We start from the raw sequence: 27,737 nt of genomic DNA on the forward strand, positions 1-27,737 counted from the left end.
AGAGCAAAAGAAGGGTATATTTCTTTTCCTTTGAGAATTTTAGATTATCAAGGGAGTAAGAGATCATTTTAACTGAGTAATAAATAAAAAAGAAATGACAAAAACAAAAGGAGCATTTAATTGCTAAGGGAACTACAATCCAAGAAATAAACAAACCAACAGTGTGTCAATAAGGGAAGGCATCTTATATGCAGCCATCAAAAAAAATGAAATCTTGCCATTTGCAATGACATGGATGGAACTAGAGGGTATTATGCTAAGTGAAATAAGTCAATCAGAGAAAGACATGTATCATATGATCTCACTGATATGAAGAATTCTTAATCTCAGGAAACAAACTGAGGGTTGCTGGTGGGTGGTGGGAGGGATGGGGTGGCTGGGTGATAGACACTGGGGAGGGTATGTGCTATGGTGAGTGCTGTGAGTTGTGTAAGACTGTTGAATCACAGACCTGTACCTCTGAAACAAATAATACATTATATGTTTAAAAAAAAAAGAGAGAGAGAGAAGGTAGTAGGAAGGGAGAGATGAAGGGGGGAAATCAGAGGAGGAGACGAACCATGAGAGACGATGGACTCTGAGAAGCAAACTGAGGGTTCTAGAGGGGAGGGGGTGGGGGGTGGGTCAGCCTGGTGATGGGTATTTAAGAGGGCACGTTCTGCATGGAGCACTGGGGGTTATACGCAAACAATGAATCATGGAACAGTACATCAAAAACTAATGATGTAATGTATGGTGATTAACATAACATAATAAAATTTTTTTAAAAAGGGAAGGCATCTTAGAGAAAAGACACTTGGAATAAGGATTTGGAGGAGATGAGAAACCCAAAGAAATGAAGGACAAGGGCATGTCACAGGTGAAGAACCAGCAGCATGTCTGTGAGCAGCCTGGTTTGGTGGGCAATGGGGGGTGGGGAGAGGGTCGATTAAATGAAGAAGAAACAAAACCAGTTCTTCGATGTTTATAGGTACTCCCATGTAGAAACTACTAACTCCACGGTTGAAGTAGATCTTCGGCAAATATTCAAAAGGTAGATTAGGAGGATGATAAGATATTCCAATTAAGATTTAACAAAGTAAAGAATTTTGAGTTCTGGGCACACCTGCAAAAATGACGGGAAATTTTGACTTGTTTTTTCTAAAAATCATTTAAGAACAAGTTTAATAGATGAAAATATGGAAGGCAAGAGCAAAGGAGAATTATTCTATGGGAGGGACACAGGAGAGGTGATCAGAATTTTAGAACTAGAAAGAAATTTTTATGAGGGTCCATGTGTAAACCTCTGAAACTTATTGTACACGTGTTTTAATGAGTACATGCATTCTCTGGGGAGAGAGTCCAGTGTTTCATTAAATTCTCAACGATGTCTGGGACAGAAACTACATATCTCCTTCAATAAGACTAAGTGGTTTTTTTTCCAGGTTCATGCAAGAGCAGGTAACAAAGCTATAACCACAGCCTACCACCATAAAATTCCTTCACTCATTCATTCTCCATTTAACAATTATTTATTGAGCGCTTACTATGTGTCAGGCTCAGTTCCAGTTGGTAGAAATAGTGCAGTGAATGGAACAAACAGAAAGTCCTGCCTTTATGGACTCCCATATAATGGGGAAAGATAGACAATAAATAAAATAAATGAATAATTACACAGTGTGTTCGAAGGCGATAAGTGCAAAAGAGAAAAAAAATGAAGCAACGTAAGGAGAGAGGCTTCTCAGTAGGCTGAGATATGTGGCAGATGGAATTCCATCCAAACCCAAACAGGGTTTGCCTGTGTGTTCCTGAAGTCAAAGTAATCAAAATGAATTCAGCTGTGGAGAAAAATTGGATAGAGTCTTTGGAAGGAGTAGATGAGTGAGGACTGTAATGCACTCTAGGATGGAGACAATATCCAGATTTCTCAACTGCAGCCTGGCCAATATCTATTAGCATTTTTTCTAGGTAAGACATAAATGATATCCATCAACTTCATTGACAATCACTGATATTTATGGAAATGCAAAACACCAGAAGCTATAGGTATCCTCCAAGGGTCTCCTTGGGACTATGGCTCTTTAGCCAAAGAAAAATGAGCAATCTGTTTAACAGGAAGAGTACCCTTTTATAAAAAATAACTATACATAGAATAGAAATAATATTTCTGATTATAAAGGAATGGCTGAGGTAGGATTTCTTTATAGATATCTCTTAAATCCATATAAAAATCAAAATGTTTAAGTGAAACTGTCTTTCACATTTGGCAAATATATAATGAAAAACAAAATCTCTATTCTCTTAACCTACACACGGCACAGAGACACAGGCATATATGCAGATGTGGCTGTGGATGTGGCTGCGGATGTGGATGCGGTTGTGGATGCGGATGAGGATGCGGATGAGGATGCGGATGCGGATGCGGTTGCGGATGCGGATGCGGTTGCGGTTGTGGATGCGGATGCGGTTGTGGATGCGGATGTGGATGCGGTTGTGGATGTGGATGTGGATGCGGATGCGGATGTGGCTGTGGCTGTGGATGCGGCTGTGGATGCGGATGCGGTTGTGGCTGCGGATGCGGTTGTGGCTGCAGATGCGGCTGTGGATGTGGCTGCGGCTGCGGTTGTGGATGCGGATGCGGTTGTGGATGCGGATGTGGATGCGGTTGTGGATGTGGATGTGGATGCGGATGCGGATGCGGCTGTGGCTGTGGATGCGGCTGTGGATGCGGATGCGGTTGTGGCTGCGGATGCGGTTGTGGCTGCAGATGCGGCTGTGGATGTGGCTGCGGCTGTGGATGTGGCTGCGGCTGCGGATGCGGTTGTGGATGCGGATGTGGATGCGGTTGTGGATGTGGATGCGGATGCGGATGCGGCTGTGGCTGCGGATGCGGCTGTGGATGCGGATGCGGTTGTGGCTGCAGATGCGGCTGTGGATGTGGCTGCGGCTGCGGTTGTGGATGCGGATGCGGCTGTGGATGCGGATGCGGCTGTGGATGCGGATGCGGTTGTGGATGCGGATGCGGCTGCGGATGCGGTTGTGGATGCGGCTGTGGATGTGGCTGCGGCTGCGGCTGTGGATGCGGATGCGGTTGTGGATGCGGATGTGGATGCGGTTGTGGATGTGGATGTGGATGCGGATGCGGATGCGGCTGTGGCTGTGGATGCGGCTGTGGATGCGGATGCGGTTGTGGCTGCGGATGCGGTTGTGGCTGCAGATGCGGCTGTGGATGTGGCTGCGGCTGCGGTTGTGGATGCGGATGCGGCTGTGGATGCGGATGCGGCTGTGGATGCGGATGCGGCTGCGGATGCAGCTGCGGCTGCGGTTGTGGATGCGGCTGCGGCTGTGGATGCGGCTGCGGCTGTGGATGCGGCTGCGGCTGTGGATGCGGATGCGGTTGTGGATGCGGATGCGGATGCGGTTGCGGATGCGGTTGTGGAAGCGGCTGTGGTTGTGGCTGCGGCTGCGGTTGTGGCTGCGGCTGCGGTTGTGGCTGCGGCTGTGGATGCGGTTGTGGATGCGGTTGTGGATGCGAATGCGGTTGTGGATGCGGTTGTGGATGCGGATGCAGCTGCGGATGCGGTTGTGGATGCGGCTGTGGTTGTGGCTGCGGCTGCGGTTGTGGCTGCGGCTGCGGTTGTGGCTGCGGCTGTGGATGCGGTTGTGGATGCGGTTGTGGATGCGAATGCGGTTGTGGATGCGGATGCCGATGAGGATGCGGATGAGGATGCGGATGAGGATGCGGTTGTGGATGTGGATGCGGTTGTGGATGTGGATGTGGATGTATGCGGGTGTGTGTGTATGTGTGTAGGTGTGTACCCACAGCTACCATCACAGACGTGCACTAGTATCACTGACTTTTTAGGGGTTTAAATGAAGCAGGTGTCCCAAGGCAGACAAGAAGTGAGACAGAGTCCACAAAGGTCAGAATGGACACACATAGTCTCTTTCTTTTCCTTTCTTTTTAGTAATTTGATCCTGTGCACCCAGCTACCAACTCAACATCGCTATCATTAATAATTATCAATAATCACACCAGTATTAATAACTGAAGTATTTATAACCTATGTAAATGCCCCCCACTGGACTCCTGAAATGGTAGAAGCTGCACCTATCCACAAAGCAGCTTATTCTTGTCAAAAGGAAAGCCAGAAACAGTGCCAGAAAATACACCTTTTGTTTTCAGTGCCAACAAGCTATTTGTCAGGAAACAAAAGGAAGGTTCTGCCAGCACACTGGTGGATTTTTCTGAAACCTGAAAATTCGTTCTCTGCTTGTTTTTGCTTAGAATTCTCTAATTCTAGGGCAGTTGCACAAGTATCTTACAGCCTCACTCCTGGGAACGGCTATGGGGAAAGGCTGTGTGAGAGAAGGAAAACCGTCCCTCCCCACCCACACCGCCACACTTCTTAACCTCCTCTAGGGCCTCAGTTCTCAAACTCCATTTTGCTAAGAAAGCCCAAGAAGAGTGTATACAGGTGCTCCCAGCTTGGAGGTGGGGCTCCAGATGCTGCAGGTTCCCAAGTGCCCCAGAGAATTCTGAGGCTGGGAACCTGGGGCTGAGTTTTGAAAAGCACAGTTATTCTTTGAAGGGAAAGACTTTCTCTCATGTCTGCGATCACTCACCCCAAACCCTGGTTCTCTCTGTCTCTGGTCCACTCTGCCCCACACCAGACCCCACTCTCTTCTTTTCTTTTCTTTTTTTAATTTAATTTTATTTTATTTATTTGTGAGAGAGAGAATGAGAGACAGAGAGCATGAGAGGGAGGAGGGTCAGAGGGAGAAGCAGACTCCCTGCTGAGCAGGGAGCCTGATGTGGGACTCGATCCCGGGACTCCAGGATGATGACCTGAGCCGAAGGCAGTCGCTTAACCAACTGAGCCACCCAGGCGCCCTCCACTGGTCCACTCTGCCCCACACCAGACCCCACTCTCTTATTTTCATCCCAACCAAAAGATAATGAATTCAGCCCAAACTTTGTGTAAAATTTGTGGACAGCCAAGTACAATCTAGAGTAACAAGTTCAAATACATCAGAATTCTCTGTTCCTGGAAATTTAATACCAAGTGTCCTGAAGAGGGAATTTCCCAAAATACTCTTTTCCCTCAGGTCCAGAGCCCCCTGCCAGGTTGCTAAGGCCCCTTCCCCTCTCCTCTGGACCAGGCTTTTACAACAAAATACCCCTGATTTTATATGCAAAGCAATTTAGTTCTTAATCCCACCCCCACTCCAAAGGAGCATTCTGGGCCTTCTGTATACTCCAACAGACATTCATTTGTTCTGCTCCATAAAGGCCCATCCACTCCAGGTCTTGATTCTCAACAGCACAAACAACCAGAGCTTTGAAAATAGAATTTTCTTTAGCAGGATAAATCCTTAGGCAGAACACCTCTCACACCATTCTCCACAGCAGAAGGTAGCAGAAGAAGAATTACGCATACTCTTGCTGTCAAAAACTAGTCCACATCTGAGGATAAGGGTGAAGGGGCAGAATTGGGGGGATTTTTTTTTCAGTTATATTTATGTTTTAAAGAATGTAGTTTTATTAAAATTATGAATTTCTTGAACTAGGTTAAAATATTTGCTCTCTCAAAATGTCTTCAGAAGAGGATAAACTCAGGGGCACCTGGATGGCTCAGCTGCTTGAATGTCTGCTTTCAGCTCAGCTCACGATCCTGGGGTCCTGGGATGGGGCCCCACCAGCGGAGAGTCTGCTTCTCCCTCTGCCCCTCCCCCAGCCCTTGCTCTCTGTCTTTCTCTCAAATAAATACATAAAATCTTTTTTTAAAAAAAGAGGACAAATTCTAATGATACACAAAGTAAATATTATTTGTAAGTAGCATGTGAACTATTTGTGTGCAAGTTTGTGTTCAGAGAAACTGAAGTATGTCCTGCCTGGATGGCCACCTTACTAATTAGCAAATTGCAATTAAGTAAGGTTTGTTCCATAATTTTGGTGATACAAAAAATTATCCAGGTACGAAAATGCTACCTTCTTTGTCTGGGATTAATTAAAGAAAGAACTCAGTGAAACACACAGAGTATAGTAAATTCTGACTGGTCAGTCAAGTTGTGACCCAGAGAAAAGATTTTTGAAATCTTAGAGATTTGAAAAGACTGCTGTTGGAATGAGAGCACAGGACAGGAACACCCTAAAGCCTTGGAATTGGGACCCCCCGCCCCCAGTCAGCCTGAGAAGCAGGTAATCTTAAGACTGAGTGATGACAGACTCATTCATTACATACCAGAACTTCCCTTCCCTTAACTCCTCAACCTTTGGATTATCTGCAGAGCAGATGAGACAGAACACACCCCCCTCCCCTGTTCCTTTCCTTCATACCCCTTTCCTTGGATTCCTCTTTTTGGTATTATTTGATTAATTCCTACTTCCCAACTATACTTATAAGCTCCAAGAGCAAAACCCTATCTTTTTGTTCATTACTGCAATTCTCAGAGTCTAGCACAGCACTGGATATTAAATATGCTCTCAACAAATATCTTTGAATGAATACATGAATGAATGAACAAATGATTGCTTGGGGATGTGAGTCTTGCTGTTAAACATTAAAGCTGACCAAATAACTTTAAAAAAATAGGACAAGAATATGGAGAGGATCATCTGAAGATTTGGAACAGAGGGTGAAAGAAGTCAGATTTTATCAGTCATGAATATCCTCATAGTCAAGCAAATGATCACAGTCCTCAAAGGAAGGTGACTGTAATAACAATCACAGTAAGACTAACATTTGGATTCCACTTTATAATTCCCAGTGCCATCATCGACATTATGGCGCTCATTCTCATGGCAAATCTTGGGAGCCTCAGAGCGGGTGCTTCACTAGCTCCACTTTATGGAGTTAAGAACTAGAGCTGAGAGAAGAGCATAAGCAGTGTAGGTGTGTTGGCAAATGTGCAAGGCAGTTACATGTGACCTCTCCACAACTGTGCCGAATGTGCACAGTGGGACATATGGAGTTGTCCTCACATCATAATTCTACTCTACAGAGCGAGTCAGAAATATATAGAAACCATGGCAGAAAGAGGAACACCAGGTTGAAAACATTATAAATAGGTATCAAAATAGTTTCACCTAAATTCATAGAAAACTACCCCACAATGTGACCATAATAAAAAAAAAAAAGGATTTGGAGGGTACACCCCTTTTCATTGTGAGTCAATAAGCTCTCTTTTATAATATCTCTCAGATGGAATGCTGAACAGAGTTTGTGCTAGTGTGACAAGTCATATATTTTCATTTCTCATTTTTAAATTTCTCTTCAACTTCACTGATTTTCCAGAAAAAAAGGAAACCATGAGACTTACCCTTTATTCACTTTAACATTTTGCCTGAAAAAATATGTACAACACAAAGGATGGATCACTTTCAATAGGTAGTTAGCACCATATTTGTTCCTAGAAATATTCCCATAGAATAACAAAATATACTTTTATGAAGTTAAACACTACTTCCCATTTGTTATTTAGAGGTAGGCTTGGTTACACAAGAATCAAAATTTGAAAATAAAAAGCACAAAATAAGATTAAAATAAATATTTAAATAAGCAAAGCAATCCCAAAATTTAGATATTACAAATAATGAATTATGAAGCTTAAAGTAGTTTTTCTAAACTATCAACAAAAAATGTGATCAAACATTTCAAAAGTAAGATCAAATTATCATTTATTCTTTCTATGGAAAATGGTATTACAAAATCACTGTCATATCAAGAGTCAAAGAAAATGAGTCAAAAATATGGAGGAAAAATTACATAGAAGGCAGTTCATTAATATTTTACTATAGTTATGTTTATTATTTGTCAGCTTCTTTAATTTGTAGTGATTTCTTCTGTTCTAAAGATTCCCTTTTTTAAAAAAAAGATTTTATTTATTTATTTGTCAGAAAGAGAGAGAGAGTAAGAAAGAGAGAGCACAAGCAGGGGGAGTGGCAGGCAGAGAGAGAAGCAGGTTCCCCACGGAGCAAGGAGCCCTATGCAGGACTCGATCCCAGGACCCTGGAATCATGACCTGAGCCAGAGGCAGATGCTTAACCAACTGAGCCACCCAGGCATCCCTAAATATGCCTTTTCTTACCAAATTCTGTTCACATAGTTCTGTACTCATTTTCTTTCCTTTTTTAAATATTTTATTTATTTATTTGACAGAGCGAGCAAGAGAGCACAAGCAGGGGGAGCAGCAGAGGGAGGGAGAGAAGCAGGCTCCCTGCCAAGCAGGGAGCAGAATGCGGGGCTTGATCCCAGGACCCTGGGATCATGCCCTGAGCTAAAGGCAGACGCTTAACCATCTGAGCCACCCAGGCACCCGTGTACTCATTTTCTTTAAGAGAACCTTCCCCTCCAAACCACATTAGTGGTAGACCATTGAAACCAAGATCCATCCATGTTTGGAAATATTTTCTTAGGAAATCTCAATGACAAGACACAATTTTCCCATCTCCTTGAGTTTCCATACATGCATTCATAATAGACATTTTTAAACTTTCCATTCATATTCCAAAGTAGAGATAATAGTATAATGACCCACTTTTTCAACACCCAACTTCAATAATTATGAACATTTTTCTGATCTTATTTTTTACTATATATTTAATTGATCTGCATTTACAGGGTTTCCAAATCTTAGTTGGAAAATTGGAGTGAAAAAAAGAACTACTAAATGGTTTCATGTTCACTTTTTAAAATATTTTATGCTCAATTAATTTTTAAAATCAGATTCTCATTCTTTAGAAACTAGAAGGATGGTTTTTTAAATGTTTCAAATGCCGAGAAACATCGCATCTAAAAGGAAAAACACCACAATAAACATTTATTGAAGTCTACGATAAGCTATAGGAATAATAAAAAAGACAATATGCTTGCTTACAAGTTGACATTACAACTGGAAAAACACACATGTAGACCAGTATAAAAAGAAAACACAAAAGTCAAAAAATATAAGCTACCTAACTATACCATACATCATTTTGATGTCAGATAATTGAAGAAATATATTTTAAAAGAAATGTATTGTGAGGAAATGTTCCATAATTGACATGTATGTGATCAATATGTCAATGGTGCAGACAAAATTTCACGTATAATAGCTAATAAGGCAGAGACTATGAAAAAAAGACCTATGCAGTGTAATTGCCTGAAAAATATAACTATACTTCTACCTCCACATTAAAGTGCTATTTTTAGGAGTTTGGCTTGACAAGGATTTTCCACCTCACAATTTCTCTATGTGCCTCAATCTTCATGCCCTTCATATGTAATTAATTGAGATTAATATTTACAACAATAGTCATTTAATTTAAAAAAATCCCTTAATTACAAAAATAAGATTGCAAAATCTGTTCAACATAGATTTTTTAAGTATACACTAATGCAAATCTTTCTATTGCTTTTTCAAAACCATACCAGATATTCCCTTTAAAAGAACACAAAAACAGAACAGATTAAACCTAAAAGACATAGAAGAAAGGAAACAATAAAAACAACAGTGGAAATTAGTTCAATAAAAAAGAAAAAAATAGAAAAAATCCACAAGGACAAAAATTGATTTTTTTGAAAAGATTAATAGGAGATATAAGCCTCTAGCAACATTATTCAAGAAAAAAAATAAAAAACAAATTATCAATATCTGCAATTAAAGAGGGGACCATCACAGATTCCCACAGATGTTAAAATAACAATAAAGGAATGTTGTTAACAACTATATGCCAATAATTTTGACAACTTGGATGAAATAGACATGTCCCTTGAAAATACATCTTATACAAACTACCACAAGGAGAAACAGAAAGTCTTAATAACTATAAAGAAGATTTGTTGAAGAAATTGTATTCATGGGCGCCTGGGTGGCTCAGTTGGTTGGGCGACTGCCTTCGGCTCAGGTCATGATCCTGGAGTCCCGGGATCGAGTCCCGCATCGGGCTCCTTGCTCAGCAAGGAGTCTGCTTCTCCCTCTGACCCTCCCCACCTCATGCTTTCTCTCTCTCTCAAATAAATAAATAAAATCTTTAAAAAAAAAAAAAAGAAATTGTATTCATAATTTAAAACCTTCCCACAAAGAAAACTCCATGTCTCTAGTGCTTCACAGGTGAATGCTACCAAAATTTAAGGAAGAAATAATATCAATCTTATATCCAAGTTCTCTCAGAAAATTAAAAAAAAAGAATATATTCCAATTTATTTCATGAGACCAGAATTACCCTGATATCAAAAATCAAAGACATTTCAAGAAAATCACAGATAAATATCTCTCATGAACACAGATGCAAAAATCCTTAAAATATACTAATAAATCAAATCCAAGAATCTATGAAATAAAAAATATATCACAACCAAATGGGGTTTATCTCAGGAAGGAGTTGATTTATATTTAAAAATCAATGTAACTGACCATGTTAATAGACTAAAAATAAAAACGACAGAATCAAATCAATAGACAGAATACTTTTGAAAAATGCAAATCTATTCGTGATTAAAAGCAAAAACACTTAGCAAATTTGCAATAGAAGAAAACCTCCTCAATGTGAAAAAGGGCAACAATGAAAAACCTTCACCTAATGTCACGCTTAGAGGCAAAATAAAAACAGATTAAAGATACGAGCAGTTATATATCTTAAAGGAAACGAAGTTTGCACTTAGATGCCAGGCTACTATCTACTAAACTATTTACAAAAACAGAAAACCAGTAATTCTCAGAAGAATGCAAAGAAATAGGGAAGTGTGATATCCATACCCAGGAAAAAATGCAGTCAATAGAAAGTAACTCCAAGTAGGCCCAGATGTTGGATTTTAAAAATGGGCAAAAGACTTGGGACAGGAAACATAGGATTGGCCAGTATGCACAGGAAAATGTGCTGAATATCATTACTCATTAAGGAAATGCGAATTAAAATAAAATAAGACGAAATCAGAGAGGGAGAGAAACCATAAGAGACTCTTAACTATAGGGAACAAACTGAGGGTTGCTGGAGGGGAGGTGGGTTGGGAATGGGGTAACTGGGTGACGGGCATTAAGGAGGGCACCTGATGTAATGAGCACTGGGTGTTGTATGCAACTGATGAATCACTGAATTCTACCTCTGAAACTAGTAATACACTATATGTTAATTAATTGGATTTAAATAAAATAAAATTTAAAAATAGAATAAAATCACAGTGAGCTATATCATATCTAGGAGAATGGCTAAAATAAAAAAGACTGAGACTATCAAGCATTGGCAAGCTATGAAGCCTCTCTCATATGTCGCTGCAAGAGTGTAAAATAGTACAAACCCTTTGGAGAACTATGTGGCAATATTTCATACAATTAAACACACATTAACCCTATGGCACAGCAATGCCATTCTCGGGAATTTACTTAAGAAAAATGAAAACATATGTCCACAACTAGACTATCACAAAAATGTTGAGAGCAGTTTTACTCATAATGGGCAAAAACGGGAAACAGCCCAAATGTCTACCAAGAGGATGAAAAAGCAAATTGTGGTATAGTTATACAATAAACTAGTACTCTGCACTAAAGGTCAAATTAATGATACACTCAACAACATGGCTGAATCCCAAAACCATTACGATGAGCAAAAGCAGCAAGACACAGAAAAGTGAATGTTGTAAGATTGCATTTATATGAAGTACCAGATTAGGCACAACTATTGTCCAGGGGCAGGGAAAGGGGGAGTGTCTGGAAAAGGACTATGAGGGAAATTTCTGAGGTGATAGAATGTTCTACATCTTAATTGTTGTGTCCTTCATATGGGTATATGTATTTATCAAACTTCATCAAAATGTAAGCTTAAGATCTGTGCATTTTACTGTATATAAACTGTACTTCATAAAATTAATTTTTAAAAAACTATACTATGGGGTGCCTGGGTGGCTCAGTCGGTTAAGCGACTGCCTTCGGCTCAGGTCATGATCCCGGAGTCCTGGGATGGAGTACCGCGTCGGGCTCCCAGCTCAGCGGGGAGCCTGCTTCTCCCTCTGTCCCTCTCCCCTCTCATGCTGTTTCTCTCTCTCTCTCAAATAAATAAATAAATAAAATCCTTAAAAAAAAAAAACAACTATACTATGTGGCTTTTATAACCCCACTATTTCCTTAGTTAGACTTGAAAATAACTAGGTTAGCATTTGCAAAAACAATTCAATTGGAAGGTTGGACCTCAGAAATCTTCCTTTCATAAAGTTTGCGTCTGTGCTGCCATGGGAGCCTGAAAATGTCCCCCATTCCTTCCCCACCTTACTAGACTGCCCCATTTGAGTATAACTGTTCTGGCTTCTGCTTCCTTAGGATCCTATTCTCACTTAAGGGGTGGGTGTAGAAGTGTGAGTCACTTGAGGATATTAATATCTGCTTCCCTGGTTAAGATAGTTACTTCTTTAAAAAAAGATCTTCTGGAGAGAGGACTTTAACTTCAAGGACAACAAAAGTTTTAGGCTCCATGAACAGGAGAAATTGGGATTAGTGAGGCCCTGAAACATCTGTCAAATGTCAAATGTCTTTTTTTTAAAAGGTATAGATTGACACAATTTTCACAGGACTAGCTAAGGCTCAAGTGCTGGAATAAAAAAGTAAATATCTAATCTTCAATATGTTATGCAAATTTATGTTTCTGAATAGCTAGTTTCTCTTTTTTTTTAAGATTTTATTTATTAGAGAGAGAGAGAGAGCACGAGCAGAGGGGAGGGACAGAGGGAGAGGGAGAAGCAGACTCCCTGTTGAGCAGGAAGCCCGACGACGCAGGGCTGGCTCAATCCCAGGGTCCTGGGATCATGACCCAAGGAGAAGGCAGATGCTTGACCCACCCAGGTGCCCTGTGATTAGCTAGTTTCTTGAGAAAGGAAATACAAAGACAGAAAATAAACAAAAATGTATTTATTTTAACTTTTATTAGAGAAAAATGACTATAAACATCTTAAAATCTATGTATAGAATCTGCACTATATTTAACTGTAAAAAGTTATTTTATTTTTTTTAATATTTTATTTATTTATTTGACAGAGAGAGAGAGAGCATGAGCAGGGGGGAGAAGCAAGGGGAGAAGGAGAAGCAGACTCCCCACTGAGCAGGGAGCCCAATGTGGGACTCAATCCCAGGACCCTGGGATCATGACCTGAGCTGAAGGCAGACGCTTAACGGACTGAGCCACTGAGGCACCCTGTAAAAAGTTATTTTAAATTTCAGTGTTCTTTTAAAAGATTTTATTTATTTATTTATTTATTTGAGAGAGAGTGTGAGTGGGGGGTAGGGGGAGGAGCAGAGGGAGAGAGAGAATCTCAAGGAGACTCCATGCTCAATGTGGAACCTGATGTGGGGCTCAGTCTCACAACCCTGAGATCATGACCTGAGCCAAAATCAAGAGTCGGATACTTAATTGAGCCACCCAGGTGCCCCTAAATTTCACTTCTAAAAAGAAACTCCTACCACTAATTGTGAAGTCACCATGCACTTACACATGGATCATAAACTTTCTAAGTAAGAAAACCCTTTCTAGAAATAATAAAGCTTGAAACCGTACCCTTATAATTTTGACCTTTAAAAAAACCAGACTTATTAGAAGACCCAAATACCCAAGGTATGTGGTTATATTTTTCTTAGTCATTGACTATTTCCCAACAATGGCCTTACCTATTACCAAACTTTGTGTGTTATAATTCTCTGTTAATAGTATGAGTCATCTACCATTGGTTCCATAATCCAGGATGGTAAACACTCTTAGGAGAACAGGCTACAGTTCTGTTTATACTTGACTCCAAAGTATACCATTTATTCACTGTAAATGAGTGTGTTTCACATGTTGCCTGACCTCTGGCCTCAGTTTCCTCCCTGACATTTCTATTGGATTCCCCTCATTCTAGAAATCTGCCAATAACTCTATAAGGCACATAGAACAGGAGTCCTATCTTCCCATGCTCTGCCTTCTTTCATGACAGTACGTACAGAAGCGGCACTTTGTGTTTCTTTGTAACACTGGTGCCATCAAATATACTTTTTAAAGATCCCAGCTATATATGCTATGGCTAATTCATCCATGTATTCATTTAGAGTTTTAAACTTTGGAATCAAGACTACTGATTTCAGCTGAGAAGAGTGCAGCAAGCAATTCTCTAAGTAAAACCCACTGTTATAAAAAACACAGAGCAAATCTTCAGGATCTAGAGCCAGGCAGAGAGATCTAAACTTTTCACCAAAAGTATGATTCATCATAGGAAAACATGACAAATTGAACATTGGCAAAATTAAAAACTTGTGCTCTGTGAAAGATCCTATTAAGAGGATAAAAAAGCAATCTCCGGGCTGAGAGAAAATATGTGAAGTATCTGGAAACCACATACATGGGACTGGTGTCTAGAATAAATAAAGAACTCTCAAGACTCAACAGGAGAAAAACAAATCCATTGCACTCTTGGAAATTCATCCCAGAGAAATGAAAACTTACACTGGCACAAAAGCGTGTATAAGAAAGTTCACAGAAGCTTTATTTGTAATAGCCAAAAATATGGAAATCACTCAGATGCCCTTCAATGGGTAAATGGTTAAACAAATTGTGTACTCCATACTGTGGAATACTATTCCATGCAATAAATACATAGCAGTAGCAATAAAAAGGAACATACTGATACACACACAACTTGAATGAATTGCCATGGAATTATACTGAGTGGGGAAAAAAGCCAATCTCAAAATGTCTGAATCCACTTATTAACATTCTTGAAAAATAATTAAAGAAATGGAGATCAGTAGTTGTCAGGGGTCAGGACCAGGACTGAAGGGAGGGTCGGGGTGGTGGGGTGGTGGGAAGCAGGGTGGCGGTTGACTATAAAAGAGTAAAAAGGAAAAAAAGTAAAAAGGGAGATCCTCATGCTAATAGAACTACCTGTATCTTGACTATCAATATCTTGGTTTGATATTGCACTATAGTTTTAAAAGATGTTATCATTAGGCAAAAGGCGGTAAAGGGCATACCAAATCTTTCTGTATTATTTCTATCAAAATGCACATGAATCTACCATTATCTCATAATTAAAAGTTTAATTTTTAAAAAGGCACTAATGTCTACAAATCGCTCACTCTTCTAAAACTCAGAGCCGACTCAGTTATCCCACTTGATTATGTTTCAGTGTGCTTTCCTGTTTGAGAAATAAAAGAGCTAGAAAGAAGAAATTAGGTCTATTTTATCTATGCTGCAGGCGTTAATGGTTGTAGCAATTACAAATTACCATGGCACCAGATGCCAAAATGTCAATTGTGTCATATTTAAAAGTAATCAAATATTAGTTGTAACTGAGTGCCTGCTAACCTCAAGGAATGGAATTTGAATAGCAAGCAAAAATAACATATTGGCAAAGTAAAAAAAGAAAAGGAACAGAGAGGAGATAAATATCCACTTCTAGAAAGATGGTAGAGAAAAAGTCACAGGGCACCAATCCCTGTGCCCTAGTTTTCTGGTAAAGTGTTCAAATTCAATGAGATGATAAGCAAGACATACTGATTATAAGGAAATTCTAAGTGACCGAAGAAGAAATGAGCCTACAGTAATTCTTGAGTTACAGTGCCCAGAAATTTGTTGTTGTTGTTGTTTTTAAGTAGTCCCTACATCCATGGCCAAAGCATAATAGGAACAATTAGAAGGGCCAAAGTAGATCAAATAACAGGTACTATAAGAATGTGAAAGATAAGACAGATAGATAAACAGACAGACTGATATTAGATTTATTTTTATTGATGAAAAAATGTCAGGTATGTGAATAAGGTGTCCTTCAAGAAGCTAAGTTCTTTGAGATTCAAGTTAGAGAGAGCTGGCTGTTCTTCCCATAAGAGTAATCAGGAAAGAAAAGGTTTTGAGAAGCCAAAAGATGAGTTATTAGAGAGGTAACTGTCACAAATGATTTGCCAGAAGGAAGGAAATGCAGCATAAAAGTGAATGATGATGCCATGACTTGGGACCTGGAGAAACCAGAGAAAAATGTGTCAAAATGGGGCAAGAAATAGGGTATGGAGTAGGAAAGAGATGGTAAGGAGTTCTTAAGAAATGGCAGAAAGTTTTGAACATTGGCCATGCTGTTTGCATTACGCAGAATCATGTGCTCCCACAGAGATAGAATCAGGCCTTGAAGAGTTAACCATGGACCATCCAAACTGTTAAATGTGTTGAAGGTAATTACTAACTACTTCACATGGTGATTGCGACCAAAGAAAGAACATATTTAAATCATCTAGCAGTGTTCAAACATGCTTACACTTTAAGATGAAAGAATATCCTTCCATCATACTAGCAAAGTGAAAAACAAAAACAGTCCCAAATAAAGACCCTCGATAGAAAACAGACAAGGAGGTATAATTTTTAACATGTCAGATAGGATGATAGATAATAATACTTAAATAATAAATATTATATAAGCAAATGGATATTATATAATGACTATAAGCAGCCAAAATGGCCCATCAAGTCATAGAATTTAAGACTGGTTTAAAAGAACAAATCTAACTGTCTATTATTTGAGGCACCAAAGGTAGACACAGAAATGAAAACAGTAAAATGTTAGATAAAAATTTATCAATTTAATTTGTTTTAATCTAGAAAAAAAATATTAACATAGAAAAGACAAAGGTCATTATAATTGAGAAGTCATAATTACACCTTAAGATATGTTACTATATAAAAATAGGATAAATCAGAATAACATAAAGAAAGAACTATTTAAAATTAGAAGGGAAAATGGGAGGTTTTTAATCCAGTATTACAGGTCTACAATCGATTCAGTTATAAAAACTTTCAATGGCTTAAAGTAGAAAAAAAAATAATATGATTAAAAAGATTAAGGTTAAAGATATTAGGAGAAAACTTGAGGATGGAACTAGAACTTTGAAGGTTTTTTAAATGCTAAAGTACAGGAGTAGAGGGGCAGGATTGTTACAAACACTGACCAAAAGGGCTGTTGAGAGAGAAGATCAGGGCTCAAGGGAGGAGCCAGCCAGCCCAGAGAAGGAACATTGAAAATCATTATGATATTCATAAGAAGTGTTGAAGGCAAGAATGGTGCAACATTATGTCACAAGAAGATGGTCAGCTAAGGCACAGAGCCATTCCAGCCACACGTCGCTTGAACAACAATGAATGACATGGGTATTCTGAATGAAGAGAATCCACAGACAGCACCATCTGAGAAAGCCAGCAGTCCCAGAGTGGCTGGGCTTACCACACCAAAAGAAACAGCATTTTGTGGGACACCTGAGGGATCATTCTCTCTTCCATCTGTCCTTCCCCACCTTGGCACTTAAGAGAAATTCTTTGAGAGGGGCTGTACTGTGGAGTGGCTGGCTCATTATCATCTCATACTCTAAACTACGATGAGGCAGGGAGAACCAACCCTGTACCACACACATCTGGATGATACCTTCTTACGGAAGGTGTGTGGCTCACAAATAAAAACAGATCATGGTAGGCCACTAAGAAATTCAATAAATGTAAGAGTAGGAATTTACATACTACTTTTTGAGATGGTCAGAAATTAAGACCTGGAATTACTGAGTTAAGCTAAAACAAACAACAAAAATTAAAAATAACTGGAAACTAAAGCTTTCCTAAGAAAAGTCAGGTTAAAGAGGACATTAAGAATATAATAGCAGAGTATTTTTATTTCTAGGAGAATCATGCCAAACAGAAGAATGCACAGAGAGTGAAAGGGCTGACTAAGATATCTGGATTTGCTCCAGCCCTTAGACTTGCTACTTCTCAGCTTCCTTGTCTACAAATTGAAGATAAGAGTGCCTCCCTTATAGAGTTGTTCTGCAGGACTGATGAATAATTAATGTAAATAACTCATGCAGTGCCTGGTACTTCCTTAATGCAATAGAACATTGGGTACTTTCCCAGATCCCTAAAAGCAATACTCAGAGGTAAATTCATGACTTAGGAGAATTATTCTTAAGGGAAAGAGAGAATAAAAAAAAAAATTGAATTAGGTATTGGTCATGACTACACATGTACTATCTAAATAGGTGCTCAATAAATAGTTATAAAATAAAGAAATAGTGAACTTAAAACCTTAACTATGATACTATTACTTTCATTAGTGCTCCAAAAAATGAAGTACCTAGGTATAAATCTAACAAAATATGTACAAGATCTACATGAAGAAAACTACAAAACCCTCATGAATGAAATCAAAGAAGAACTAAATAAATGGAGAAATATTCCATGTTCATGGAAAGACCTAGAAGATAACACAGGGGAGGGGCGCCTGGGTGGCTCAGTCGTTAAGCGTCTGCCTTCAGCTCAGGTCATGATCCCAGTGTCCTGGGATCGAGCCCCGCATTGGGCTCCCTGCTCTGCGGGAAGCCTGCTTCTCCCTCTCCCACTCCCCCTGCTTGTGTTCCTGCTCTCGCTGTCTCTCTCTCTGTCGAATAAATAAATAAAATCTTAAAAAAAAAAAAAAAGATAACATGGGGAAAAAAAACCTATATGACTTTGGTATGGTGATGACTTTTAAGGTGTAATACCAAATACATGATTCATGAAAAAAAAAACAATTGATAAGCTGAACTTCATTAAAATTAAAAATTTCCCTGTGGAAGACACTGTGAAGAGAATGAGAAGATAAACCACACATTGGGAGAAAAAATTTGCACAAAATACATCTGCTAAAGGACGGCTACCTAAAATGTATTTAAAAAAAACTCTTGAAACTCAAAAATAAGAAAACAAACGATTAAAAATTGGTGCCAAGATCTTAACAGATACCTCACCAAAGATTATGTACAGATGGCAAATAAGCATATGAAAAGAATTCTTCTCATCAAATGTCATCAGGGAAGTACAATTTAAGTAATGAGATACCACTTACACACCTATTAGAATGGCCAAAATCTGAAGACTATACTTTCAGGGATCATTTCTATAGTTTGTTACTAGAGTGGCCAAAATCTGGAACACTAGAAACAGTAAAATGCTGACAAGGATCTGAAGCAGCAGGAACTCTCATTCACTGAGAGTGGGAACGCACATGGTACAGCCACTTTGGGAGACAGCTTGGCGGTATCTTACAAAACTAAACATACTCTTATCATACAACCCAGCAATCACACTCTTTGGGGTTGAAAATTTATGTCTACACAGAAACCTGCACATGAACGTTTATAGCAGCCTTGTTCATAACTGTCAAAACTTGTAAGCAACCAAGATATCCTTCAGTAGTTGGATAAACAGTGGTATATCCAGACAATGGAATATTATTCAGTGCTGAAAGAAAGAAAGAAAGAAAGAAAGAAAGAAAGAAAGAAAGAAGGAAGGAAGGAAGGAAGGAAGGAAGGAAGGAAGGAAGGAAGGAAGGAAGAAAGAAAGAAAGAAAGAAAGAAAGAAAGAAAGAAAGAAAGAAAGAAAGAAAGAAAGAGAAAGAAAGAGAGAGAGAGAGAGAGAAAGAAAGAAAGAAAGAAAGAAAGAAAGAAAGAAAGAAAGAAAGAAAGAAAGAAAGAAAGAAAGAAAGAAAGAAAAAGAAAGAAAGAAAGGAAGGAAGAAAGAAAGGAAGGAAGGAAGGAAGAAAAAAAGAAAAGGAAGGGAAAGGAAGGGGAAGGAAGGAAGGAAGGAAGGAAAGAAGGTGCTATTAAGCTATAAAAGACATGGAGGAAACTTAAATGCCTATTGCTTAGTGAAATAAGCCAATCTGAAAAGGCTTGATACGATATTCTTCCAATTCTATGACATTCTGGAAAAGACAAAAATACAGAGACAATAAAAAGATCATTGGTAGGGGTGCCTGGGTGGCTCAGTCGTTAAGCATCTGCCTTCAGCTCAGGTCATGATCTCAGGGTCCTGGGATTGAGCCCCGCATTGGGCTCCCTGCTCGGCGGGAAGCCTGCTTCTCCCTTTCCCACTCCCCCTGCTTGTGTCCCTCTCTCGCTGTGTCTCTCTCTGTCAAATAAATAAATCTTTAAAAAAAAAAAAAAGATCATTGGTTGATGGGGTGGAGAGGTGGGGAGAAGGATAAATAGGTGGAGAACAGAGAAGTATTAGGCAATGAAAATACTGTGCATATCATAATAATGAGTATGTGACATTATACATTTATCCATACCCATAAAATGTGCAACACAAGAAGTAAACATTAATGTGAACTACGGACTTTGGGTGATTATGATGTGTCAATATAGGTTCATCAGTTGTAACAAATGTAGCACTCTGGTGGGGAATTTTGGTAACAGAGAAGGCTATGCATGTGTGAGGACAGGGAATATATATGAATCCCTATACCTACCCCTTAATTTTGCTATGAATCTAAAACTGCTCTAAAAAATGAAGTCTTAATAATAATAAAATATAAAAAATGTAATTAAATAGTAAAAGCTTAACACTGTAGTATCTCCTAATCCATTGGATCATAGTTCTCTCTTCATTCATTCATTGCATATTGATTGAACATGGTCCTTGGAATACAGTAGTGAAAAAACAGACAAAAATCCCTGTCTTTAAGTCAGTTGTATTCTACTAAAAAGGCAAACAATAAACTAAATAAATAAGTAAATTGTAGACTATAATCTTAGAAAGTGATAAGAAATTTTGAGAAGGTAAATGCAGGAAAGAGAAATAGGTCTCGCAAGATGTGTGGTGTCACCACTTCAAATAGGACAGTCAGAGAAGGCCCCACAGAGCTGGTGACATTTGAGCAGAGAATTGAAGGAGGGGAAGGAGCAGGCCCCATGGACATTCAGTGGAAGAATATTTCAGGCAGAGGAGAAGGAAAGTGCAAAGTCCCAGAGGAAGGCATGTGACCGATGTGTCCTGAATCATGGAGGAGACCAGTGTAGCTGGAGCAGAGTCAGTCAAACAGAGTTGTATGGGGCACCTGGGTGCTTAACCATCTGCCTTCGGCTCAGGTCATGATCCCAGGGTCCTGGGATCGAGTCCCGCATCGGGCTCCTTGCTCCTTGGGGAGCCTGCTTCTCCCTCTGCCTCTGCCTCTCTCTGTCTCTCATGAATAAATAAATAAAATCTTTAAAAAAAAAAACAGAGTTGTAGGGTCCACATCGAAACTTCCAGCTCCCAGAGGACAAGATATGTATCTTTCTTCTCTATTTCCAGTGATTAGCATGAGGCTTAACATTGCAGGAATCACTACATAAATGTTCTTGCCTAAATTATCAATAAATACTATCAATAAATATATTGATAAGTGAATTACTGAATGTTGTGAGTTGAATCATGTCCCCTTCAATTTCATATGTTGAAGTCCTAAGTGCCTGTACCTCAGAATATGACCTTACTTGCAAATAGGGTCATTTCAGATGTAGTTAGTAGAGGTCATATGGAGCAGAATGGGCCCCTAGTCCAATATGACTATTGTTTTTATAAGAAGTGAAAATTTGGAGACTCAGATACACACACATACCACGTGAATATGAAGGTAGAGATGGGGGTGAAGATTCTACAAGTCAAACCAAAGACTGCCAGCAAGCCACCAGAAGCTAGGAGAGGGGCAAAACATATTCTCCCTCATAACTCTCAGAAGGAACCAACCTGCCAACACCTTGATCTCAAACTTACAGCCTGGAGAACTGTGAGATAATACATTTCTGTGGTTTAAGCCACCCACTTGGAGGTACTTTGTCGCAGAGCCCTAGCAAATGAACAGACTGAATCAACGTTTTCCTCTGACAGAGCCCATACATAATGTTAAGGGAAAGCAAAAGAGATCCAATTTTTATTCATGAGGAAAATATAATTAGTAAAAGAACATATGGAAAAAGTTCAAGTTTGTTAGTATAGAAAAAATTTTTTAAAAATTGGATTTCCAGTCACTAGAAAAAATAATGATGATACTGTGTACTGACTATGGTTTTATGAGAATGTAAGCATTCCATACTGTCAGTGGAATCCTTTTGAATCCGTTTGAAAGAAATTTGGCAGTAAGCATTAAGAGCCTAAGAACTATTCATTACCTTTGGCTCTGTAATTTAGATTCTGGGAATCTATCCTAAAGAAATGATACAAAACATGGCAAATCTTTACGTAGAAAGATATTCGTTGCTATGCTATTCACAACACTTATAAAACTTAAAAATGGGGGGCGCCTGGGTGGCTCAGTCAGTTAAGTGTCTGCCTTCGGCTCAGGTCATGATCTCGGGGTTGAACCCCGGGCGTCAGGCTCCCTGCTGAGCAGAGAGCCTACTTCTCCTTCTCTGTCTGCCCTTCCCGCCCTCCCACCACCCCCCTTTTGTGCTCTCTCTCAAATAGATAAAATCTTTTTAAAAAATTAAAAATGGGGGCGCCTGGGTGGCTCAGTCGGTTAAGCATCTGCCTTCGGCTCAGGTCATGATCCCAGGGTCCTGGGATCAAGGCCCCCATCGGGCTCCCTGCTCGGCAGGAAGCCTGCTTCTCCCTCTTCCACTCCCCCTGCTTGTGTTCCCTCTTTCGCTGTGTCTGTCTCTGTCAAATAAATAAATAAAATCTTTAAAAAAAATTTTTTTTAATTAAAAATGGAAGAAAACCTAAGTGCTAACTATTAAGAGAAGGGTTAAATAAATTATGGTGCATTCACTGACAAGAATATTACAGAAATTTGAAAAACTAATAAGACTCTATAGTACCTTAAAATGCACAGAAGTGAAAAAGCAGAATATATACACTGATTACTTTTATACAGAGGACATATGCATAAGAAAACTTAGAAAATATTTTTATATTTTTATATTTGTTATATATGTATATCACTTGGCAAATGTTTTTAATAATATTCAAGATTAGCAGCGTCAGGCAACATATGATTAAGTGCCAAAAATACTCAAGAGAATTTCTGAGAAGAGGAAAATCGCATTTAGCTGTAGTGGTTAAGGGGAGATGTAATGTAGCAAGTGGGTTTATTTAGAGATATATACATACATATATAGAGATATGGAGAAAGGAAAGGAGAGAGAATTCCTAAAAGACTGATATGGAACAAAGGAAGAATTTCTAAAAGATGATACACATCAAAAATGTGGACAGTTACTATCTCTGGATGTTCAGATGAGAGGAAATTTTTCTTCACATTTTTCAGTATTGTCTGAAACATTTTATAGTAAGCCTTTATTAGTGCCCACAGTCAGAGAAAAGTGAACTTACGTCCATTTTGGAAAAAAAAAAAAACAAACCTAACATAACCAAATCAGAGCCAGATGGCAGCTTTACTTCTCCCAGAACCATACCCAATGGGCTTCTCCCAACTAAGGCTGTTCCTGTCTCAATCCTGCTGACTCAGTCCATGGAGCTTGTCCCTAACACCACCATATCTTAAAGAAGTAATATCTACAGAACGAATAAAAGAGAAAACTCAAAATTCATGATGGCAGGCATAATAAACTTGTTTAATAATGTGGCATTCAACAAGAAATCATTAATAAGCATGAGGTATATTGATGAACATACCTAATCTACTCGTCATTGTTATTACATTCCATGTTTAAGCACATTACATTGTTAATTAATGTTGGTTAATATTAGAAATCCTGTTAATTACCACTTAAATGTCAAGTAGCATTACAGCAAACATATATTCATTTATATTTCATGTCTGTGTTTAATTTCTTAGGGGAGGGGGAAACATATTTGAGCTGCAGAGGGTAATTTTCAACACAGAATTGATTCATAATTTTTTTGTGTTTAGAACTATTTTTAGATGTGCATATATTGTACTGAATTCATTAAGAAAAATTCTTCATTAAAGATATAAATAAGAGAAAAATAAATTCAATGTCAAGGATTTTGAAATGTCTAGAACTGAAGTCTAGATATCTGTCTATTAATAATACAGACTTTTGTTGATGTTATTAGAAGTACAAGAGACTATTTTGTTCAAGTCCCAGATTTTCCCTTCTTACACTTAACATCCTTGAGCAAGAAAGACTGTGTTCTCAAGACCATGCAACGGCACACAGTCTACCACGTACTAATGAGAATGAGTTTGAAATGCCAAACACAGATGAAACATCATCACTAGTTAATTAAAAGGCTACTTTTTAATTCCAAGGGCTAAGTGGAAATACTAAAAAAGTCCTGTGGCAGAAGTAGAAGCCAAGGAGAGACAGATGAGGAATGGAGTCAGAAAGAAAGGTAATAGTGGAAATAGGGGATCCCTCTCAATGACATAGGAAGCTGCTGGAGAATTTTGAGCAGAGAAGTAATTTTAATATTCTGTCATTTAAACAGAGTCACTCTGCCTGTTGGATTGAGCATAGACTATATTTAGGGCAACAGTCACAGACTACAGAAATGACCCCTGAAAGTATAGTCTTTTAGGGCAATAGTCAAATCAGAAAGGCCAGTTAGGAGAGTATCACACAAAGCCAGATTGAAAGATTAAGGTGGGTTGGACTAGATGGTAGCAAGACCTGTCAGAGATGGTTGACTTGTGGATATATGCCCCAAGTAGAGGCAAAATGATGTGCTGATTGACTGGAAGTGAGGTATGAAATAAAAATGGGAGTCACGGTGAGTCCAAGATACTTGGCTTAAGCAAGTGGAGGTCTAGTTGCTATTGACAAAGAAGGGGAAGGCTTTATGGTGTAGATTCAGGAGCTCAGTCTTGGAAGAGGTAGAAATAGCTGGAATTTGGAGCATTCCATGTAGATAAAGAGATTTTAAGTAGATCATTGAACACATGTGTCTCAGATTGAAGGAGATGACCAAGAAAGTAAGGGCAGACGGGGAAGAGGAGAAAAGTTAAAGGACTGGGTACTATGACATTTAGTGGTCAGGGAGAAGAGAGGAACCAAGCAAAAATGTCTCAGTTGGAGATATAGGAGGAAACCAGATGAGAGATCAATTAAAGGAAGTTTATTAAGGCTAGTGGAGTTATCAAGTGTGTTAGTGTTAATAAAATAATTAAAAAGAAGACTAAGAACTGACCAATGGATTTTACAATGTGGAGTTTTCTTGGTGACCTTTGATCACCAAGGTCAAATGAGCAGGTTCCCAGAGTGGTAAGAGTAAAAGTCTAATTGCAGTCAGCTCAAGAGATAATCAGCCGGCAAAATTCAGATGTGGGGAACTCTACAGACAAAGGAAATAAATTTCAAGGAAATAGAGTGGAGGGATCCATGTTAAAAGAGATTTAAACGAGACAAATTACCCAACTGTAACATATGGATGTTATTTGGATTCACAAACAAACCATAAAAGAAATCCACAAAAATTTACATTCAAACAAAGTATCAAAAAAGGTTAATAAGACTTTGGGAAGTTTCTCAGTGACTGAATATTTGATGATATTAGGAATTTTTAAAAATTTCTTAGGAGTGATTATTATAATTATGTTTAAGAGTATTTCATGTTGTTTACAGATGCCTACAAAAAGAATTTACAGAAAGAATTACAGGATGTCTAGGATTTGCTTCAAAACAACCCAGTGGTGGGGTGGGAGTAAGGGTAGGAAGAAGGAATATGAGGATGAGATAAAATTGCCATGTGTTGGTAATTGTTAAAGCTGAGTGAGGAGACATGGGGGGTGGGGTGCTGATACTGTTTTCTATACGTCTGTAAAAAAATTAAAAATAAGAGAGAGAGAGAAAAGAAAAAAAGAGACCCAAGTATAGGCAACGTTTTCAAAGGTATGCCGTACAGAAGAGATTAATGTGCAGTAGCCAGGCGGGAAGAGGAATTAAGAGGAATTTAAGAGTTAAGAATGTTGATCTTGTTTGCCACTACATAGCTTTCCAAGATGAAATTAGTTGAAAAATCATTTAATTCTTTACCAACTAGAATTTAAATTGTAGTGGTGAATTTAAGAGAGGTCAGTAATTTTTATAAGAAATCAAGACCCATTATTCAATTTCAGTTGAACCGCCAGCAAGCTTAAGAATCAGGCCCATTCTAAACTTGCTGAAGTTTTTATTCTTTTCCAATATGATCACAGTCATTACTCATTCCTACACATCCAGCAAAAACATACTTTCAGAAACCTTCTACCTAATAATATTGATTGAAAAGCCTGTTTCAGAGTTATAATCTAGTAACATGTTTGATCAGCAAACTACCGTGCATGATAGCCAATAAATTTGGATTAAATGTAACAAATGCCTGAATCAAAGAAAGGAAGAAACAAGGAAAATTATCATATAATTCATGTAGCTACTCCTTAAAATCAAACTTGCCGACTCATTGACCTTTTAGTAGAATTACTATTAAATGTCTTCCTTAATTCTCCACTATACTGATTATTGTTTCCAATATTGGTGGCTAAGCTAACAAGTACTGAGTTTTTGTGTTGCCAACAACTATTCATGAATAAATAGTGAGCAGGTGAATGTCTGTTTCTATGGTTTCTATTTACAGTGGAGAAGAACATTCACAGTGATCTTTGACATTTGTTACTGTCCTTTGTAATAGAAATTTAAGTATTGTTTTCTCCTCCCTCATTCCTATCCTTAGTCTCCTTCATCTTGTCCTCATTTCAACTATTTTCTTTCCTTTTTTCTGGCTCTCTTTCTCAAGGGTCATTACCTCTAAGTTTCATTAAATATAATTCCATTTCAGTTTTCCATTCTTGAAAAAGTGTCTGGATAGAAAAGGAACATGCAGTAGATCTATCTGCTCTTTTTTAATAAGTTTGTCTGAACAAATACTTGGTTTCTAAAAATAGATCAGCAATTTAAGAAGAAATAACAAAGTTTCCTTCTGTGCTTGGACAAAGCCTCTTTCCATGACAAATCCTCGAGTAATAGGGATAGTTTCCCCCCTCTTTCAGCAGTGGCTGAGATCCCATTAGATAAGGTAAGCTCCAGGAATGCAGTGAACTTTGCCAATTCCTTGCGTTGCCCTCAGCAAATAAACTTACTTTCTGCTGGATCAAACTAAACCATTCATTACTTATACTCTTACTTCTTTACAATGGCACAAAATTATAGCAACCAAAAGTTGCTAAAATATGTTCAAATGCATAAAAACATAGGTTTGAAAAAGAAGTTGGGATCATTTTTCTCATAATACCCACTGTACTAAACTAAATCACCCAGTATGTACAGTGATCTCCGTCAGGTATGACAATGCAGTTAGAATGTTAAATCAAAATGCTTATTGACATATTTTATATTCCCAGAACCACTGAGCAAAGATGCCTGGTAGGCATTTCTTCTTTGCATTTGAAGAAGATTAGCTTTTGTTAAATTACTGTCAAAATTCAAATAAACTGAAAATACTCCTTTGAAAAAGATTTTTTTTTAATTGTACTTTGTCCATTTAATAAATGAAACAGCCTTCCAAGATAACTATCAGTCTACTTAACTATAAATGTGAATGTATAAATAAGGTGACCAAAGTAAGTGTGCTCTGTCCTAGGAAAAGTCATCATTGGAACCATGCAGAAGCTTATGGAAGACTTCCTCAGTATACGTTCACCTGTTTATTCTTTTAACTCCTCAAAAAGCAATTTCATATTCTGCATGTGAACATGTCATCAGAAAAAAAGAGTTGTTATTATTATTACTAACATAGCATTTCTTTAAACCATTAAATCAACAAATAACAAAGCCTTCAGGTTTCCCTAAGGGAGAATGTAACACACCCAAATGTGTCAGTACTTTCTTTGTGAGACTTTCTTAATCACTGGGAGCTAAGCAAGGCTATTAACTTCCTCTAATTCCCTACAAAAGTCTTTTGTTTTACCACCTTGCCTATACGGACCATTTTTCCATTAGCTAATGTGAAAGACTTCTTACATCACTATTAAGTTGCTTTAACCCAATTTGCATACAGTGTAGGAGGTCAATTCTTTTTCAGGTTC

General features: G+C 38.5%; 1 protein-coding gene and 2 pseudogenes across 1 annotated transcript in view; 1 reads left to right on the forward strand and 2 right to left on the reverse strand.

Moving 5' to 3' along the window:
• Window positions 1–27,737, reverse strand: part of FRK (fyn related Src family tyrosine kinase) — a 102,541-nt gene that overhangs the window by 55,944 nt on the left and 18,860 nt on the right. The gene's annotated exons all lie outside the window — the stretch shown is intronic.
• Window positions 18,860–18,953, forward strand: LOC135365691 (small nucleolar RNA U3; annotated as a pseudogene).
• Window positions 24,163–24,252, reverse strand: LOC123842663 (small nucleolar RNA U3; annotated as a pseudogene).

The sequence above is a fragment of the Mirounga angustirostris genome, unplaced genomic scaffold (genome assembly GCF_029215605.1).
Source record: "Mirounga angustirostris isolate CCGP_5_RB_7025 unplaced genomic scaffold, mMirAng1.0.hap1 SCAF_8, whole genome shotgun sequence".
NCBI classification, from domain to species: Eukaryota; Metazoa; Chordata; class Mammalia; order Carnivora; family Phocidae; genus Mirounga; species Mirounga angustirostris.